The sequence below is a fragment of the Belonocnema kinseyi genome, chromosome 2, assembly GCF_010883055.1.
Source record: "Belonocnema kinseyi isolate 2016_QV_RU_SX_M_011 chromosome 2, B_treatae_v1, whole genome shotgun sequence".
Taxonomy (NCBI): domain Eukaryota; kingdom Metazoa; phylum Arthropoda; class Insecta; order Hymenoptera; family Cynipidae; genus Belonocnema; species Belonocnema kinseyi.
In genome coordinates this window covers 79,842,774-79,864,304 of record NC_046658.1, presented here as the reverse complement: position 1 = coordinate 79,864,304, position 21,531 = coordinate 79,842,774, and the positions used below count along the sequence as shown (strand labels likewise).

At 31.4% G+C, this 21,531-nt stretch overlaps 1 protein-coding gene across 4 annotated transcripts in view; it reads left to right on the top strand.

The window, feature by feature from the left end:
* Positions 1 to 21,531, top strand: part of LOC117167085 (dopamine N-acetyltransferase-like) — a 95,276-nt gene that overhangs the window by 36,914 nt on the left and 36,831 nt on the right. Inside the window, exon 1 of one of the 4 annotated variants that reach the window (XM_033351711.1) lies at positions 15,736 to 15,842. The exons of the other annotated variants lie outside the window; for them this stretch is intronic. The gene's annotated coding sequence lies outside the window, so the exon portion shown is untranslated. Of the gene's footprint in view, positions 1 to 15,735; positions 15,843 to 21,531 lie in introns of those variants that run through there. 4 annotated transcript variants of the gene reach the window in all.

Sequence of the window (21,531 nt, the reverse complement as noted above, 5' to 3'; positions counted from 1 at the left end):
GCATAAAGGTGTTAGTTGGGCGTATAATCTAAACAATGAATAATACAAACTACAAAATAGCCTCGGAAAGGACTGGAACTTTTAATGACAAAAGGCATGCACCCGGAAAATCTAAATGTCATGTTTCAGGCGACGAATGGAGACTGGGTGTTTGGAATGCCAGGGGAGTAAATGATCTAAAGATAAAAGAATTGCGTGAAACTATGGACATGAAGAAACTAGACATTTTATGTGTGCCTGAAACAAAGAAAAAGGGTTGTGAAACCAAAGACATAAAAAACGGCGTGTTGAAAGGCGGATTGGAAATATGGTCAGGAGTAGACTGTGAATCACATGGTAAACAAGGAGTAGGTCTCATTTTGAATGAAAGAGCAAAGCAGCATTTCGGGGACCATGGCTTCGTGTCTCCCAGACTTCTGTGGGCTACAAAGAAAGTAGGCATCAGAAGACTATTTATCATAGCATGTTACCCAAGTAGGGAACCTTACATAACGACTTCGTGAAATTCTTCGCTTGGGGTGATTGCTAGAGAGATTGATCAGCAACCTGGGTCGGAGCAGTGTTGCGGAACGAACGTGTTATTTACTTAAATAACACGAGAATTCTGGATCAATCTGAAAAATCTCTATCCCTTCCACACACTACTCCTTTCACCTACCGAGTGAGTCACGCCTACCCCGAAAGGGAAATAGCTTAATGGTGTAATAATAATAATAATAATAAGTTGGTTAGACACTCGGACTTCACCTCAGAGGTCCGGGGTTCGATCCCTGAGCCGGTAACTCTAGAAATTTTTCAATGTACCTTTACCCAGGTTCTGGTGGTTCGGAACCCACCTTAAGCTGTAGGTCCCTCCATCGTGTACTTGACTGCAACCCAGTCCGTCAATGATGGAGTAAAAACCAAGCTTTGTCCAATATGTCTGGGCAGACTGCTCTCATCAGGTCACTTGATTGCATTATCAAAATGCGTCCGTGACTGATGATATATACCGGGACAGCCCCCTGAAAAAATGATCAAATAAAAGATCCAACTCTAACCAAAAATGCCTTCGACATGTTGGGCAGTATAAGCCTGTGACAACATTTCCACACAGAAATGTTTAAAAAAAAATAATAATGATTCTAAATCAATTTTGTACTTTATCGTGCTCTATCTAAATAGGCCATCCCAGACCGTGGTACAGAAGTAAATATAATAAATATGTACCTGATATAATAGTGTTGAACACAATGTCAAAAGTTCACATTGTGGACAAAATCGAGTGCAAAGCACGAGATACGTGATGAGAATGGGTTCGTTTAAGCGCAAAGGAAATACGTTATGCAGCGCAAAGCGCGAGATAAACGTTATCGAATGCGAAGCGTGAGAAGCAAAAGATGTGCGCCCTAGGCGTGCTGAAACTTGGGAGCGAAGTGAGCCGTGCGCGATGAGAATGTGCCCCCGCAGCGATAAGATTTTTACATTTTCATCAAGAGGAGGTATTTGTGTAAATTTGACCCCCCCCCCCCCACCCCGTTTTTGTCATTGGCCTTTCGTATACTCTTTCAGGGTCGGGTGATCCACCTCTATATAAAGTGTCAGATAGTTATTCAGCAGAATAAATTTATCGGACGGTTTATCTGACAGATAATGATTTCGGGTTAATCCACTGTATTTCATGCGCTGGATAGCTATCCTTTAGTTTCATAGGGAGATATAGGGAATACTAGTACTTTTCACGTTTTCAAGTTACTGACACTTCTGTGACATTGACGCTCCACAGAAATAGCTTCACAATTATATAACACTGTTGCTGCTGTGAATCTGTTATATTATTGATTATTAATAAATAGAAGAAGTGTACTACTTAGTATTTCTGGGAAGAATAAAGATATGTGAATTTTTCAGCACCTGAAACTAGAGTTGTTATTCACGGTTATTATACATTATTTTTATTTAATTCGTGGGTTTATGAAAAATTTCCTCTGACAAGAACACGAACGAAATTGTATTTCAAAATTGGAGTTTTTTATTTTCACTGTAGTGGAATATAAACGTAACCTCTCAATCGAGCCTCACAACTTTTCCTAACGGTCTTATTTTTGTTTGATATTTTATTTATTATTCTGTCACGCCATAACAAAAAATTTGAAATGTGATAACTTTGAAACAAGAGTTATTATATACATCATTTTTTTTTTTTAATTTATAGGTTTATAAAAAATTTCCTCCGAAAACAACACAAACGAAATGTTATTTTAGAATTAGAGTTTTTTTATCTCATAGCTTTTACTCGCGGTTTTATTTTTATTTGACATTTTATTGTTTATTCAGTAATGTTATGACAAAAAGTCTAAAAATTGACAACTATGGAGCAAGAGTTCTTATTTGCAGTTGCTATAAATTGATTTTTTTAATTCGCGGTTTATAAAAAATTTCCTCCGGAAACAACACCAACGAAATTTTATTTTAAAATTGAAGTTTTTTATATTACTGTAGAGGAATATAAACATAACCTGTCAATGGATCCTCACAACTTTTTCTGACGGTTTTATTTTCATTTCATATTTTATTCTGTAATTTCATAATAAACAGTCTGAAATTTGAAAACTATGAAACAAGAGCTTCGAGTACGTAAAGCGTATGCGGTTATATATTTATAACGCGATGAGCAATCTCGGCTATTTCTTCATAGCGTCGTCGAAATTATCTCAAAAATCAACATCGTAAACATTTCCGAATTCCATTTTAACAGCAATGTCTAACCTCACTTTTTCTGTATTTCCTGCTTATTTGCTATTGATAAATCTCTTATTGGCCACTTTGGCCGTCAGATGGCGCTATCCAACGGTGGATCAACATGAAAGTATCCTATCTGTCAGATAAATTTATCTGCTGCTTTTATCCAGAGGTGGATCAATCGGCCCTCAGTGTCTTAAAATAAAGGTCAAGTTCGTTAGCCAGACATTTTGGGTTAAAATTCCAAAAGTGAGTGTATTTTGAACATTTTTCAGAAAACTTTTTTTCACAATTCAAAAATTTTTTGTCTGGATATTCATAGTATTCAATCAGACGAACAATTTACCCTAATCACTTTTTTTTTATAAAACCAAAATTTACCATAGTTATTCGCATTTACAAAATTTCAAAAAACACAAGAAAATCCTCATTTTAAGCCAAATAACGCACGATATGAAAAAAAGTCAAGGAAAGAAAAACTTTTTGAATTTTCTTGAAAAATCGAAAATTCAAACTTTGACAGCATAAAACAATAATAGAAAATCAAAAATTACATCTTGCGGTTAAACTATGCAAAATTGGTGAAAAGATGGCTGAACAAAAATTGTGTATTTTGAAAAGATCTACAAACATGTTATAAATCACTTTTGGATAGCATGCGTGTTTTAATCGTGAAAAACTATATTAACAATAAAAAAATCAGCCCTCTGCGTGGGCACATTCTCACCAAAACATGATGTTTTTTAATTTTATTATTCGTCTCTTGTGTGGGTTCTCAAAAAATTTACGTTTTTTTTAAAATGTTCTTAATTCTATCTTTCATTATTCAAGCAAAAAACAGAACTACCAAAACATTATTCATGAAAAAATTAATTAATTTTTACATTCTCATCAAGAGAAGTCTGTGTGTGTGTGTGTGTATTGTCTGTACATCCAGAAAAAAGTTTTGTTGAATCAAAGAAACTTTCTTTAAATCTAAGAAATTCTAGTATTGATATACGGGCAAAGAAACATTTGTTTGATTTAAAGAAATATTTCGTTAATTTAAACGGAAAATTTCTTTACATTAAAGAAATATTTCGTTCCTTCAAACCGAATATTTCTTTGAATTCAAGAAATATTTGATTGCTTCAAAGGAAAAATTTCTTTAAATCAAAAAAATATAATTTTTTATTTGACCTTCACATTTCTTTAAATAATATAACTATTTTGGTTGAAAAAACAGAACATGTTAGTTTAAAATGAATATAGATATTATTTAAATCCAATAATAATAATCTGAGGAAAAAAGTTTATTTTAATATTTTTTCTGTGTAAACGAATTTCATTCTTTCCTAATTTCCAATTCCTCGCGAAAATTCAAAGTAAAAAGATAAATTGTGACGAAATTGGGCACGGAAGTAACAAAAATTTACATAAAAATGAGGTTAGGCCGTGCTGTACAAAAGTATATATTTACACAGTAGAAAGCTGCTCTGCTTTCTGCAAATCCCTACGATGCAAGGATGTCGCGCACTTCTTTAACACAAATTTTAGCGATTTAAATTATTACCAAAAGCCGTTGCTTTTGCGTCTTCGCAAAAATTTGACAACACGTGTTCCGAAAGACGCGTTAACGTAAAATAATAAAAATCATTTGTTCTGAGCAATATCATGGCGCATTGGTAATGTGGATTAAGAAAATATTTCTTTGATTCAAATAAATAATTTACTTATTTCAAATTGCTGACTCTAAAGAAATTATTTCTTTCATTTCGCCTTTTAACTCTTTTGAATCAAAAGAATTTTGTTTTAAATCAAACAAATCATTTAAACAAACAATTTCTTTAAATTAAAGAAACTACGTGGCGTCATTTATTAAAATCAAATAAATTTTCTTTTAATATAAAAATATTTTGATGTTCAATCAAAAGAACCTGGGTGTAGATTTTTAGTTTGTTAGCACGATAACTTTCGAAAGAGTTGACAAATTGCATTAGCCTTTGGTATACTTTTTTAGTGTAAAAATAAAATTGGAAATGAGTCAATTCAGTTTTTGAAAAACCGGCAGAAGTTGCAGTAAAATGTTTAATAACAAATTTTTTAAGGAATACCCATTTTTTTTAAAGAGACAATAAAAGGGCGTCTGTTTTAATATCAATATATGTTCAGAATTGTAATAATATACATTTATGGAACTGATACACAAGGTGAGATACAAATTCGAGTGCGAAGCACGAGATACGTGCTGAGAATGTATTCGTTAAAGCCAAAGGAACTTTAAAAAAAAACAAGTCATTATCACCAAATAACTGTTGTCGACGTTTTGACCTTTACTTTAAAAAAATTTGTGCACAAGTGTAAGGAATATACGAAGACCGAGCGCAGAGCGCGAGAACCAACAGTCGCGCACCCTAGGTGCGCTCAAACTTGAGAGCCGCGTGCGCAGCCCGCTATAAGAATATGCCCGCGAAGCGGCCGGATTTTTCTTTATTTGATTGATCAGAGAATTTGACTAATTGTTCAATGATTCCTCATTTATTCAAATTGACAGAGAAAATTACGGATTCGGAATTCACTTTGATTTTTGATGCCTCCCACTCCCTCTTATCGAGTCCTAAAAATGCCACAATAAACTCAAATTGACAATTTTGCGCAAAAGTAACACATATAAGCTCCTTTTCCCTTTTTTTCCATTAATTATTTCTATTCGATCAGTAACATGTTTTTAACAATTTTAAAACTAATTTTCAACTGTTCACACAATTTTCATTTGCCGATTTTTTTGTTTCAAGAATTTACAAATTGTTTAAACAATTACATTTTATTTACTTGTGACTTCCTAAAGAGATTTAGTAAACTGTGTGTTTTCTTCTAAATTGTTTAACTTTGTCACTTATAATTAAATATCTGCGTTATTCAGATACTGCTACCCCATTTAAAAATCGTACTTGCTTAAATATTTTTCTTTTAAAGAAATTTTTCTGTGTAATAAAGGTTTAAAATTTTTTTCTGATTATTGCAATAATTTATCACTCTTAAGGACCAACATTTTTGTTTAAACCATTATCGAATTATTTAAACTATTTACTCAATATTAATTGTACATTCCTATGGAATATTTTTTGAAACTATTAAAAAAAAATCAACAATTATGATTTTCGACTTAGGCCACCCTATTGTGGACAGTGCCCACACCAAAAGCAATTATTGCGTACACAAAATAAAATAATGATGTTTTCATGAAAAAACAAAAGAAAGTTTAACCGATATTTGGTTAAAGTTTATTCTGTAAATTTAATTTTTGTTGCAGGGAATGTTTCATCGGAAATCGATGTCAAGTTTATCTTCTGTGTTTTCTGTGTACTTCCCGCGATTACCAGTGATTTAATTACCGCCTTTGATGAATAGCAGCATTTAATTTTGTGAATGCGTTTATATAGTATATATTTCAACTATCCATCGCTTTACATTTAGGCTGGTAATAATTTAAAGCAGCGCCCTGTTTCTTGAATCATAAGTAGTCACGGTTCAGACGGCAACTTTCATAGAATAGAGAAAACCTTATCAGATTACTCACGTCCATATCAGCTCGTGAATAAGTAATAGGTACTTTTTATGCCATTACATGCCAATTATGACTGAAATTATTAGATTTCAATTCTTTTCTAATGTAAGGCATTTTACTGAAAGATTGTTGCTTATGTTTAAGTATGTATAATAGGGTGTCTACCTGACCGTTAAATGGAGGTGAAAGGGATAAGGGTGGTAAGTTGAAATGGAAAGGAAAGGAGGTACAGGAGATGAAAGATTTTGTGTACCTATGGGCTTCCTCTTTCGGAGAAATAGAGGAGTGGTTATTCATATAAAATAGAGAGTGAGAAGGGCAAATCTGGTAATGAGACAGGTTCGGGGGCTGAAAAGAAGTTGTTCGCTGATAATTTTGGAATAAGAATGAAATTGTTCGAGTCGCTAGAGATGAGTTTCTTATATAATGGAGTGGAGGTTGGGGATGGAAGGAAAGTCAGGATGAAAATGGGATACAGGTGAGGAAATTGGGTTTAGCAAGGATTAAGCCTAATTATATTGTCAGGAGGAAAACGGGGATATCGGGTTTAGGGATCATAACAGGAAGTCGATCGTCAAAATATGAGGAGAAATTTTTGGAAGAGGTGGAAAGGTATATGCGATGGTTAAGAAAAATGTCATGGCGAGAAAGAAGGCGGTGAGAAGAGAATTAGAGATTCAAGGTTTAACAGGAACTATGGGTGGATCATGCCAATAGAGAGAGCGCAATATTTCTAAAGGAAAGGAAGTCAGGAGATGATAGCGAGGATGAGATGTGGAAAGCAGTGAAATAAGCATAGAATTACACTGATAGAAATAGTATCATTGATTTAACCATACGATCGTAGGTTACAAAATTATGAGTACATTCATAATATAATATGTGTACTGCAATCATAAAGATTACGAAATGCACTTACTGAAATTTTGTAAATACAACTTATTCATATGTATGCTACAAAAATGCAATATAAGTATTGTAATTATATGAAACGTGAAATCTTGTTTAAATTTTGCCTAAGCGAGCTAGCTCTAAAATGTTGCCTTTTAGTACACTTTGTATGAGTGATTTACTCGACTCACTTTGTTTAGTTCACCACAGGCGTATCTCACTCGCGCCTGCGCGCCTGTCTTCATAAGCAACAAGAATCGGATAGCCAAAATAAACATCATGTATGGCTGTATCTATACCAGCAATAAAATATAATGAATCTAATGATAAATATTGTTGTACTGCCAATTCATTTTTATCAGTGTATTGATGTATGAAAGGGGGGGGGGGCAAAAGGGTAGCAGCATGGGTGAAGGGGGTGCACGGAAAAACATAGTTTATTAAAAATCCAGTTACTGTCTCATGGTCTTGGAATCTTAAATACAGAGCTCGCAAAACTAAGCGGTAGTTACTGAAAATTTCTTATGCAAGGACTTCATATTGTCACAGACAATAAATCTATATTCTAAGAGACAGTCACTGAAAATCTAGTACAGAAGAGCTTTTTATTTTTGGAAACAAGAAATCTAAATTCTAAGCGAAAGTTTATGAAAATTCAACACACTATTCCTCCAACGAAAAAAAATTATTCCTTCACTTATTGTTATGTAATCTTCATGTTTTATATTTATTATAATACACAATGTACAAATACGTTCGGTTTACACGTATAATTGCACGTTTTAACGCTTTGAAAAATTGTACTCGCTGAGGATTCGAACCCTACCCATACTAGCGAAACTCGTGAATTCTACTGCATGCTCTCATTTCGCTAGTGAAGCACTTGCATCTTGTTTACAAAATCTAGGGCAAGTATTTTAAGGCAGCATCGTTCCTTGTAGTACGGTGAGCCTCAATCTACTCCAAACTAAAAGCTATTGAACTTAATTTTTTTAAAAAAGAAAACACGTTTCTGATTATTAATCAGTAGTTCTAAGGAAAATCGAAAATTCTTGCGAGATATTGAGTCTTGATCTTGATTTTGAATTCTTCAGAGATCTTGAGTGACTTGCAAGTTTGATTGCGCCTAGGGCGCGAGATTTTTAGGTCTCGCGCTCAGCGCTCAGTCATATATTTATCTCACACTTCGCGCTCGATCATAGTTATAGTTACCCCGCGTTACGCGCTCGGTCTTTGTGCCTCTCCCACATTCGTCCACATACCTTTTACAATTAAAGGTCAAAGCATCGACAACTGTAATTTGGTCATTGCGAATTCTCTTTAGTTAAGCTTCTTCGGCTTTATCGAACACATTTTCATCACGTATCTCGTGCTTCGCACTTAATTTTGTCCACAATGTGAATAAAAGCTACATTATGTTCAGCACTATTTTATCCAATGTACTTATTTTGCACTAATTTTTATTCTCAGCTATTGCACTCTAAAATCTATTATTTCAATAAATTTATATTATTACCATTCTTAATATGTATTGGTATTAAAACAAAAGTATATTCATTGACTTATTTTCGTAGTTTAAAAAAGCGCGCGTGGTTTAAAATAAACTACTAAACATTTTATTGAAACTTGCTTCGTTTTTTCCAAAAATTCATTTTTTTTATTTTTAATGTCATTCTTCACAATTAAAACAAAAACTACGCATCCTATCAAAAAAATTATTGATCACAAATTTCTGGCTCTTTTTTGGAATAGAAACTTGTCTATTCATTTTTTTCAATGGAATTTTAGATTTTTCAAAAAAATTCAGAAAGTTACTGTGATATTCTTCCAGAGCATTCAAAAAGCAAGATTTTTCTTCTCTTGGTTTTTGTGTTATATCGTGCGTTATTTGGTTTAAAATGTTCTTTTTCGTGTTTTTTTTTTGTAATTTTGTAAATGATATAACTCTGGTATTTTTTTATACAAAAAAATCATTAGGATCAATTGGTTGCCATTTTTAATACTATGAACAGCCGTAAAGAGAATTTTTGAATCTTGATAAAAGTGGTCTCAAAATTTTCAAAATGTGCTCACTTTTTTTATTTTTATCCAAAATGGCTAGCTAACGAGCTTGATTTTTAGTGTAGGACACTAAAAGAGTCTACCAAAGGCCAATTCAAATTCTTTCGAAAGTGAAAGTGCTAAATATCTAAAAATCTACAGACTCGCAGACACACAGACAGACGGACAGACATACGCATTCGTAAAAACCTCTTTTTCGGATCTATAGGGTCTCAAAACGTGGACAGTTGACAAAAACTTGGGGGTGGGGGGTCAAATTTTACATAAGTCTAATACCTTCCCTGATGAGAATGTAAAAATAAAAAATAAAACTTTTAAAGTTAATACATTAGAAAAATAATCTTTCACAAAAAGATGATAAAATAAAATAAAAATCCCGGTGAATATTGCTGAATTAACTAATTTATTTTGTATTCAAATGAAAATAGTACTATAAACAAAAACGTGGTTTAGTATTCAAATCCACGAGGTAATTTAACATGCATTTCTGACATGAAAAATCTCAAGGAGTTGTCAAATTTTTTAAATCCATTCATCCCATTTTTTAGAAAGGGAGAAGCATTCCACCAAGACCCTTTTGTTCATACATAGCTTTTCGTATAACCGGAAAAGTGTCTCAATTTCCAAAGAATTTTGTTCGTAGTTTGTGTCGTTCGTTCAATAACTTAATTTTTTTATTTTAACAAAAACTACTTACCCTATCAAAAAGTGAATAATAAAAAATTCACAGATCTTTTTTAAATGCACAATTTTTGTTGAATCATCTTTTTTCGTATTTTGTATGGTTTGACCGCAAAGTGTAATTTTTGTTTTTTCATAATTTTATGTGCGATAAAAATTTTAATTTTCAATTAAATTGAAAAATTTGTTATATTAAAATTTAGAGAGTGTTTAAAAATCAACACATTTCTCATTCTGACTTTTTTTTTATATCGTGCGTTGTTTGGCTTTAAATGTTCATTTTCGTTTGTTTTTTTTGAATTTTGTAAATGCTGTTATTTTGGTACATTGATTTTTATCGAATAAAGTTATGGGCATAAATTGTTCTTTTCAATTTTCGTACTACGAGTATCCGTGCACAGAATTTTAAAATCTTGAAAAAATATTGTTGACAATTTTGAAAATTCTTTTTTGTTTAATTTGTATCCAACATGGCTGGCTAACAAAATTGACCTTCAGTTTAGGCCGATCCAATCACTCAATTCTTTCTAAAGTTCTTGTGCTAACAGACTAAAAATCGACAGACACACAAAAGGTCTCAAGATGTAGAAATGTGACAAAAAGCAGGTAGGGACAAATTTTACACAAATCTAATACGTCCTCTGATGAGAATGTAAAAATGTTATTCAGAAAGAATTCAGAATTGAATTCCACTTGTTTCTAAAATTATATATTCTTTTTTCTTTAAACATTTAACCCTCAGGGTACGGACTTCAAAAATGTTACGTTTCGTACGCACAAGGTTTAGCCTAACCCGGCAACTTTGAGCAACTGTATAATATAGGGCTGTAATTCGTCAATTTAAACAATTATTTTTAAATCAATCGGAAATTTATTCAAAAATACAATGGCTTTATTAGACTTGAGATATTATTTGATCTAACAACGTTATATTTAGAAACATAAACGATTTTCAAAAAAAATTTCATAAACATTTTTTTTGCTATTCTTAAAAATAAAGATAAAAAAATTTATAAGTAGGATAAGTAGGGAGTAAGCGGTTTTTGGTGTAGCGATAAAACGTTATTCAATTAATTTATCATAAATTTCATAAAAAGAAATATACTTTACAATGCAAAAAATACTTTTTATAGATAATATTGATGAGTATAACATGAATTAACGACAGGAATTGCTTAACATTTATTTTGTTGAATGCAATAAACTAGATACTACTACAAGCTATTTGCGCACTCACAGCATATATTTGCTACATGCTCCTTGCATATGGCCTTGTCACACCATAAGCACTTTTAAAATGTTTTATGGGAAAGGGAACTGGGACACAAATTGCAGCATTTCTGTTGAGACATTTTATTGTCAACAAATTCGTCTCTGATATCCAATTCTTCTAGTAAAATACGAAGAGTAGCACAACTCACCGGAAATAACATGCATTGACAGACGAGTTGTGCTAGGCTTCGTACGATGCATCATTATATTCAATATAATATTATCGAAATAAATTTAAAATAAATTATATATACCAGTATATTCCACTGAATTTAATACTTGTAAAAAGAAATTTTTAAATGTTCACAAATAACGGATTTTGTCGCTTTCCGTACAGACTGGGTCTATCAGACCCGACTCAAATTTCTCCAAACTTATAATTTGCACACCGAGCTCAGACTGAACTCTGAAGCTGACGAACGATGCTTCAAATGCTCGCACCTCAGAGACCCCCACCCCCTGGTACGGACACCCAATGTCTACTTCTTCCAAAGTAGCACTACTTTTAAAATTCGCTCGGATTACGCTAACCCAGTCCGCACCCTGTGGGTAAATAAGGTTATGGATTATCCAAAGGTAATAAACAATAAAACGCGCAGTTTTCATTTTATTAAATTCTTTTATGATACTTTTTTACACCATTTTTAATGGGACAGTACAGTTCCTAAACAATAATTTAAACTATGTGAAACAAATAATTGAATGTCACTTATTTCAAAAAGGGATCAACACTTTTTGCCTTTAAAGCCATGTCAGCGTATCCTCAACATCTTTTAAACATTTTTTTTCAAACCCAACTTACGTTCACACGAAACCCGATATCACGTTGAAATTTTTGGGAAATTAAATAAGAAGCAATAAGCAACGTTTGCCTGGCCCCAAAATTTTACAATGATAAAAAAAGTTTTTTTGTAACACTGTTATTTTTTCATAATTATAAAAATTTAGGATCAGACAAACGTCTCCTAATGCTTCTCATTTAATTTCCCAAATTTTCAATTCGATATCGCGTTTATTGTAAACATAAGTTGAATTCGAAAAAAATATGAAATGCTTTCTTGAGGTTACGCTCACATGGCACTTATTTCACAAAGGCGTAAATACTTTTCTTTGTTAAAGATTTAAACCGTTTAAAAAATATCTATAAATATGATCAAAAATAAATAGCAGTGTAGTTCAGAAATTTTTTAATAATCTTAGTGACAAAAAACATTTTCTGCTATATAAAAACCTCCTTAAAATGTACAAGTTTCGATTGATCTAATTATTTATAATATTTTTTCACTGAGCCTTAAATTCAAAATAACAATGTCTAAACAATTCTTGAAAATATGTATAAAAATATTGATCTTAAGTTTGAATATTACATATTTTAAGAAGTGCTCGATACTTTATTTTTCTTCTGAATATAAAATACATACTTCGAAATCAGAAGGAAAAAAATTCTGTAAAGACGAATGCAAAAACTTTTAATTTAAAAGTGATAGAGTCTCACGGTGGTTCGATGAAAAATATTTTTTTTGCTTTCTCCTTGAATTCTTAATTTTTTATCTTAAAAATGTGTAATTGTCATATTTTTAAATCTTCTTTTATAACATATAATACATTCTTATTAAACTTTTTAATACTGTTGTTTTTTCACTTCCTTTTCCTGATCTTGCTTTAAAACGGGATAACATTTTTTTAATTATTAAAAAATGTAACTATAGTATTCTGAAACATTTTTTACGACTCGCGACCTTGTTTTATGCTGCCATATATTAATTTCTTATTATTTGCATAGTAAAAGACAATTATACAAGTATACGGGTGAATGTCAAAAGGTTAACCATTTTTAGTCTAAGGCATTTTTTATGATTAATAAATTCTTTCTAAAAATATATCGACTTCGTTCGAAAAATTACAAATAAAAAACCACACATTCAAAGCTAAAAAAAATGTTGAATAATATCAATGATATTTTTTATTAGTTAAGATTAAGATTCACATATATCAGTTATATTGAATTAAAAAGGATAATAATCAAGAAGAACTAACGAACAAGTTTGAATGTTGAACGTTAAAATGGAATTTAAATGTTCACATACTATGAATTTGATTTCTTAAATTTCAATATTTTAGGGTAATTATTTCAAAAAGCACTTTTAATTTAGTCCCGATTTGACAAGTAGTCTTTACAATTGAACAATATCCTTAATTGGAAGCGTTTGAGCACTAAAATTTTAATGGGAATCAAAGCCATGTCAAAGACTTTTAAAATGATCTTGTGGAATCTTATATTATGCAATGTGATATACAGTTTAAATTGAAGTGATTGAATAACTGTTTCTATTATAACAAAGAATTCAAAAATATTCTCGGCCAGGAAGTAAATCTCCTGTAATTTCCCAATCAAAGAAAATTCCGGACCTAACAAATATCCTTCTATTGCTTGAATCTCTTTTCTTACAAATTATTTGACGGTATAGAGAAATGTTTATTATTTATCATAAATGATCGCTTGGTTTTTTAAATACTTTTTCATGAAAATTAGAAAACTTTTTTTAGAGATTCTGTTTTTAAAAATGAATTGACTTTTCTTCTAATATTTAATCAAGTTCCCTGTAATTTCAGTGGACTGCTCCCTCTATCCAGGAGTCATAGAATAGTGACTTAAAATTTAAGCGATTATTTTTTCCGTGTGTTGGGTAAGATGGAGAGGAAAAGAAGGAAGAAGGTAGCGGAATGGAGAAGGAAATATTGTAAGTAGGAGAGGCAGTAGATATAAGTAAAATGCAAATATTGTAAATAGTAGATAAGTATTAGATATTAGCCGCGGAGGCAGATTTTGGCAATGCGAGGCAAAGCGAGAACGTAGAAACATGCGTGTTAGTCGCGACGAAGGAAGAAAGGCAAGGCGATAAGAGCGAGCGGTCTTAGAGAAAAGGTATGGATGCATGTTAGTTTTTAAGGGTTAGTTTTAAGAAAGTTCTGTGAAAAAATGGAAGTGGAAGCAATTCAGTTTTTTCAAGGCCAGCTGACCGAAAAGAAAAGTTTATCTCTCTATCTATAAAAGACACTTTTATTAATTAACACGGGTAAAAAATCTGAATTTTTTAAATTTCAATTTGAAATTGTTTTGTTCCATTTATAAAATATGCTATGCTAAGAATGTTACCTAATTAAAATTCTGGTTTTTAATATTAATGGTTAGAGAAAATGAAAAATTGATCAAGAAGAAATTTATAGTTTCAGGCCACCCTCTTCTGGCATTTTCATTTTTAATTACAAATTTTATTATTTGGTTGAAAATTCAACTATTTTCTTGAAAAGTCCTCTTTTTGTGATGAAAATTTGTCTCCTGTGATAGAAATTCCATATTTTATGGTTGAACATGCAACTGTTTGTTTGGAAATTATTATTTTTTGACTGAGAGTTCAACTATTTGTTTGAAAATTCGCCTGTTTTGGATAAATTAAACTTTTTTTAATTTGAATTTAAAATCTGTTTTGGTTCAAATATCTGATATTACATTATTCGTTAAGAATTTATCTTCTTTTGGTTGAAATTTCAATTACTGAGTACTCGCGCGCTGCTGGCCTTCCGGGACGAGAGTCGCAACTGTCTCTCGCCTTGCATGAAGAGAAACTGCGTGGGCCAGCAGTTCTAGGAATTCCTAAACCGAGGGTCAGGTGTGCTTGGTCGAAACACTTTGTTAAAAAATCATTTTTTGATGAAGATTCATCATTTTAGTTTATAATTGAACTGATTTGTAGATATAGCAGCTTTTTTGGTTGGAAATTAATTTTTGTAATTGAAAATTTGATTATTTTAGTTGAAGATTTATTACTTTAGTACGCTTTTTTTAAATTGAAAAATGCGACTCTGTTCGGTGGAAAATTGATCTGTTTGTTTGAAATTATGTAAAACGTTCAACTACTTTGTTAAAGATTGATTTTTTTGTTTAACAATAAATTATTTTGTCAATAATTCGTGTTTTTGTTAAAAAGAATTAATACTTTTGAGTTAGAAATTCAACATTTTTGTTGAAAATTAATCTTTTTGTTACAAATTTTTCTTTTTGGTTAAAAGTTAAATTACGTATGTTAAAAAGTAATCTTTTTTGGTTGAAAATTCACATTTCATGTTAAAAAAGTAATCCTTTTTTGTAAAAAGAAATAAATTCGCCATTTAAACATTTTAATTTGAAATTAATGTATTCCATTTAGGCAAGAGATTCTATAATAAAAATGTTACCAGGTAAAATTCTGGTAATTTACTATTAATGGTCAGAAAAATGATAATAATTAATATTATGATTTATTTGAATACAACTTTGTACGAAAAAAAATCAAATGAACTCTATTTTTTCATTGGATGATAAAAAATTATCGAAATGAGAAGGCGACATTCCTCCTTCCTTATCGGATACAGTGCGACGTATCTCTTTGATCAATAACCGCGTGAAGAGCGTGCTTCCTAATCAGATTTAATGGAAAAATAGTGGTTGGCATTAATTCCATAGGTGCTCATAAAAGGGATATTATGTAGCCAGTGATGGCCCTCCCTAGACCTTATCGCAGTTTCATACTACCAGTGCAATATCAGCCGTGTCGTGTCGTAAGAGTGACAGACGGAAGTGACATTTCTATCAAAGAAAACAAAAGGAGAATTTTACAACAAATGACAGGTAAACCTGTCAACGTCTCCCAAGAGACATTTAAATTTATTCCTCATTTTTCTTCTGTTCAACTTCAACACAATGTACATTTTCATTTACAATGGGCCTAAAAGCAATTTTTTCCAAATTTAAAAGTCAAAAACTAAAAAACTCGTGAAATATGCCTTTAAATGAAAACGGATAATTTAAAAAATTGTTTTTAGTAACAGTGACTCAGAAAGATGAAATATTTTGAATTTTCACATTTTTCTTATGTATAAAAAGTGGGAAAATTTTGCATTTTAAAATAAAAAAAATGAACTCTTATAAAAAAGTTTTATTTAATTTTGTTTAAATTAATCGTTCCTAAACACCAGGGTGGCCGTATAATTTATAGGATTTATATAAGAGACACTTAAAAATCGCTCAAGATGAATGGATTTTTAATTTCTTAATTTTAGTTTGAAATTTTTTGCAAATGCGCCCACCTTTCGATTATTCTTTTATAGTTGAAAATGTTATTATTTGGTTCAAAATTCAACAGTTTTGTTAAAAATGTATCCCTTTTTGGATGAAAATACAATTGTTTTATTGCCAAGTAATCTTCTTTGCTTGAGAATTCAACTACAGTGAAACACTTCTATAGCGCCAATTTTGGGGCTGACGGTGGGTGGGAACTAGCTCATTATAGCCCCCTCCACTTTTGTTTATTTACGCTTGAATGCTCGCCTGAGTGATAGCTGCATATCCCGCGCACCCCGCGCAGCTCCTGTTACACCCACAAGCGAGGCGGCCTCAATTCTCGGAAGGGCTATAGAAGGGAGGGCTATTTAAGAGTTTCACTGTATTTTGTAGAAAATTCGTTTTTTCTAGAAATCTAATCTTTTTGGGTTGACATCTCCTCTTTATTGATTACGAATACAACTCTTTGGTCAAAAATTTAACTATTTTGTATGAACTTCTTTTTACATTGTCATCTAATGAGAAGGTATTGGTTTTATGTAAAATTTCACTTTGTCGATTTTCATAAAATCTTCACGTTTTGAGACCCATTTAGTCAGAAAAAACGATTTTTACGAAGGTGTTTGTCTGTCTGTCTGTCTGCAGTCTATATTCTGTAGGCACGATAACTTTAAAAAAATTGATCAGATTGGATTCTGTTTTGGCACACTTTTTTAAGGCCTAAAAAGAAAGAACAAGTTCGTGAACCAGATATTTTGGATTAAAATTCAAAAAGTGAGCACGTTTTCAACATTTTTAAGACCACATTTTTTCAAGATTTCAAAATTCAATGACCGGTTATTCATAGTACTCAGAATCCCAAACAATTTATCCTTATGACTTTTTTCTAGAAAAAGAAAATCATTACAGTTAGAGCATTTTTAAAATCCAAAAAAAACAAACTAAAATGAACATTTGAAGCCAAACAATGCATGCAATGAAAAAAAGTCCAGAGAAGAAAAACCTTGATTTTTGAAAGCCCTACAAGATCCTCAGAACAACTTTTTTGATTTGATCAAAAAGTTGAAAATTCAAAATTTGATCGTACCTCAACTTTTTGAAAACCCATTTTTTTTAAATTTAAAAATTCTATGAACGGTTATTCATAGTACTCAGAAACCCAAACAATTTATCCTAATGACTTTTTTCTATAAAAAAAAAAATTATCAGAGTTCGAACATTTTCAAAATCCAAAAAAACAAACTAAAATGAACATTTCAAGCCAAACAACGCATGCTATGAAAAAAGTCATAAAAGAAAAACTTTGATTTTTGAAAGCCCTACAAAATCGTCATAAGAACTTTTTTCTTTGGTCGAAAAGTTGAAATTTCAAAATTTGATCGTACCTCAACTTTTTGAAACCATATTTTTTCAAGATTTAAAAATTCTATGAACGGTTATTCATAGTACTCAGAAACTCAAACAATTTATCCTAATGACTTTTTTCTCTACAAAGTAAATTATCAGAGTTAGAGCATTTTCAAAATAAAAAAATAAATTAAAATAAAATGAACATTTTAAGCCAGAAAACGCATGATATGAAAAAAGTCAAGAGAAGAAAAACGTTGATTTTTGAAAGCCCTACAAGATTATCATAACAACTTTTCTCATATGGACGAAAAGTTGAAAATTCAAAATTTCATCATACCAAAAATCTTTAAAACCTCATTTTTTCAAGATTTTTAAATTCTATGTGCAGTTATTTATAGTACTCAGAAACTCAAACAATTTATTTTAATGACTTTTTTCTATTAAAAGAAAATTACCAGAATTAGAGCATTTTTAAAATCCAAAAAAACAAACTAAAATGAACATTTTAAGCCAAACAACGCATGATATGAACAAAAGTCAAGAGAAATAAAACTTTAATTTTTGAAAGCCCTACAAAATTATCATAAAAAATTTTTTGATTTGGTCGAAAATTTAGAATTTTTTCGCACGAAAAATAATGAAAAATCCAAAAAGTCCGTTTTTTGGTGAAACTATGCAAGATACGAAAAAATTGAAAAATCTAAAATTACGCGCCCTAAAAAGATCTGCACATTTTTTAACAACCACTTTTCGATAGGACGCGTAGTTTTTGATTGTAGTAGTAAAAAAGAATATTTAAAATTAAAAATTAAAAATAAATTAAATTTTTGGACTAACTACAGAAAAAACTTGTTTATCCAAAAAAAGGCTACAAATGTTTATTATTACTGTTTTAAAGGATACGCCGTTTTTGTTTATTCGTAAATGAATCAAACTAAAAAGATTAATTTTTTGACAAACAACGCAAGCTATGAAAAAAAATAAATAGACTCATTCAAGTTTTTCATGAATAATTTTTTAGAGGACACTTAGTTTTTTCTTTGATCGTAAAATATAACCTTTAAAAGAGAAAAACTAAATTATTTTAATACATTTTTTTCTTTTAATCGTAAGAAATAAGATTGAAAATAAAGAAATTAAATTTTTAGAATAAATTTTTGGAAAAAGGACACGAAAGACGAAACAAATGTTTAAAAAAAGTTTCTTTAACCAAAAATATCTACACGTTTGTTATAAAATCTGATTAAAAAATATATATAGTAAACAAAAATCTGCCCGCTTTGCCGGAACGTTCTTATAGCGCTCTGTGTGCGTGGCTAACAAGTTTGAACGCGTCTGTGGCGCGCGATTATTGATTCTCGCGCTTCACGCTCAATGATGCAATCACCTCGCGATACACGCTCAGTCTTTGTATTTACCCTACATTTATGAGCAATTTTTAAAAAATTAAAGGTCAAAACATCGATAACTTCTATTTGTTAATTGAGAATCCTCTTTTGTCGAACCTCCTTCAGCTTTAACGAACAAATTCTCATTATGTATCTCGTACTTCACATTCGATTTTGTCGAAAGTGCAAACTTTTTGCATTATTACATTCTCATCAGAGAAGGTATTAGATTTGTGTAAAATTTGCCCCCCCCCCCCAGTTTTTGTTAAATGTCCACGTTTTGAGACCCCCTGAATCCGAAAAACAGGTTTTTATGGATGTTTTTTGTATGTTTGTATGTATGTCTGTCTGTCTGTGAACACGATGACTTTTGAAAAAAGTAATCTATTAGATTGCCCCTTGTTACACTCGTTTAGTGTCCTAAACTTAAGGTCAGGTTCGTTAGCCAGCCATTTTGGATGAAAATTCAAAAAGTGGGCACATTTTGAATATTTTTGAGACCACTTTTTTAAAAATTCTCTGTATGGTTATTCATAGTATTCAAAAAATTTAACAATTTAGCCTAATGACTTTTTTCGAAAAATCAAAAATTACTAGAGCCCGTGTGGAAAAATTTCGGGGTGCTGGCCAGACCGTCTTGTGTCTGGTCAGACGCTGGACAGACGGTCTAATAGCGCCGCTGGCCAGAAGTGTAACGCCTAAACCATGAGATGGACTAGATTAGACGGCGCTGACCAGCCGCTGATCAGCTCGTCCAGAATAGATGAGCTGATCAGACGCTGGCCAGACGTGTAACGTTTTTACCACGCGATGGTCTAGATTGGACCGTACAGAAAGAGGAGGGAAAAAAGTGTCAGATCTTCACAGATAGTATACTACCTTTTAAATCAGAATTTCAATATCCTCTAAAAAAATTTCAAGTTAAAATATTCAGTAGTTTATTTTTTATGACAGTTTTCATCACTGGGGTAATAACTTATCCCGGTGTGGCAAGTATGTTATTCTATAGATGCGTGGCAAGCAAGGATTAAATTGAAATACTTCAGTTCAAGATTTATCATTTATTCGTTTTTTTTGTTCAAAATTAATTTAGTTTACTCTAAGTTCAACTATTATATAATAATGATCACAAAATAGCAGGCAATTCACGATATTAGCCCTAAGTACGGCCGTCCTACGGACGCCGAGTGATACGCGACAATTAACATAACCTACAAAATCATTGATCGATATCGATTTTTTATCAAGTTTTAAATACTATTACATGGATTCTTTCCTTATTGTGTTGGGTGATTTCAAAGCAGGATATTTTGACTGCTGTGTTGATAACAAAATAGCAGACAATTCACGACATTGGTCATAAGTATCGCCATTCTACGGTCGCAGAGGGATAGGCGACAATTAACACAACATAACATAACATTTTTCTCAAATCATTATTGTCCATCTTCGTTTTTATTAAAAATGTGGCTAGAAATAGATGCAGTACGATGTAAAGACATACATAAAATCTTCCTTTCTGGTCTTTTGTAGGTTAGGTTGAAATTTGAGAAAGAATCAATTAATCTTATCTCATATAAGTGGATACTATATTGCTCAACAATTATCAAAAAAACAGTGTGTATACAAACTTAGACATGTGTCAATCTGACTTCAACACAAAACTTTCCTGCAAACTTTAATATTCTTTTAGGTTTTCCCAATCATTTCTGTCTGCTGAGAATTACCATACACTGTCACGATAGCACTTCCTATTTTCAACCGAGACCGTCTGAGAGGGGTCCAGTCAGACCGCTTCGATGAATCTTTGAAATTTTCAGACCGTCTTAAGTAGAGGGTCTAGATTCGGTCTAGCCAGTCGATCTCTTTCATTAAGACTGCCACGAAATTTTTCCACACATTTGGAAATTCCAAATTTGATCGTACAAACAAATTTTGAAACCACAGTTTTTCAAGACGTAAAAATTATATGAACGGTTGTTCATAGTACTTCAAAACTTTAACAATTTATCCTTCTGACTTTTTTCTATAAAAAGAAAATTATCAGAGTTAGAGCATTTTCAAAATAAAAAAATAAAAAAAACAACTAAAGTGAACATTTTAAGCCAAACAACGAATGATATGAAAAAAAGTCAGGAAAAGAAAAACGTTGCTTTTTGAAAGCCCTATAAGATTATGATAACAACTTTTTCAATTTGGTCAAAAAGTTGAAAATTCCCAATTTGATCGTACAAAAAAATTTTTAATCCAAATTTTTTTAAGATTAGAAAATTTTATGTACGGTTGTTCATAGTACTCAGAAACTTAAAAAATTTATCCCCATGACTTCTTCCTATAAAAAGAAAATTAGCAGAGTTAGAGCATTTTCAAAATCCAATAAAACAAACTGAAATGAACATTTTAAGCCAAACAACGCATGATATGAAAAAAATCCAAGAGAAGAAAAACTTTGCTTTTTGAAAGCCCAACAGGACTTCGATAACAACTTTTTTAATTTGGTCGAAAAGTTGAACATTCCA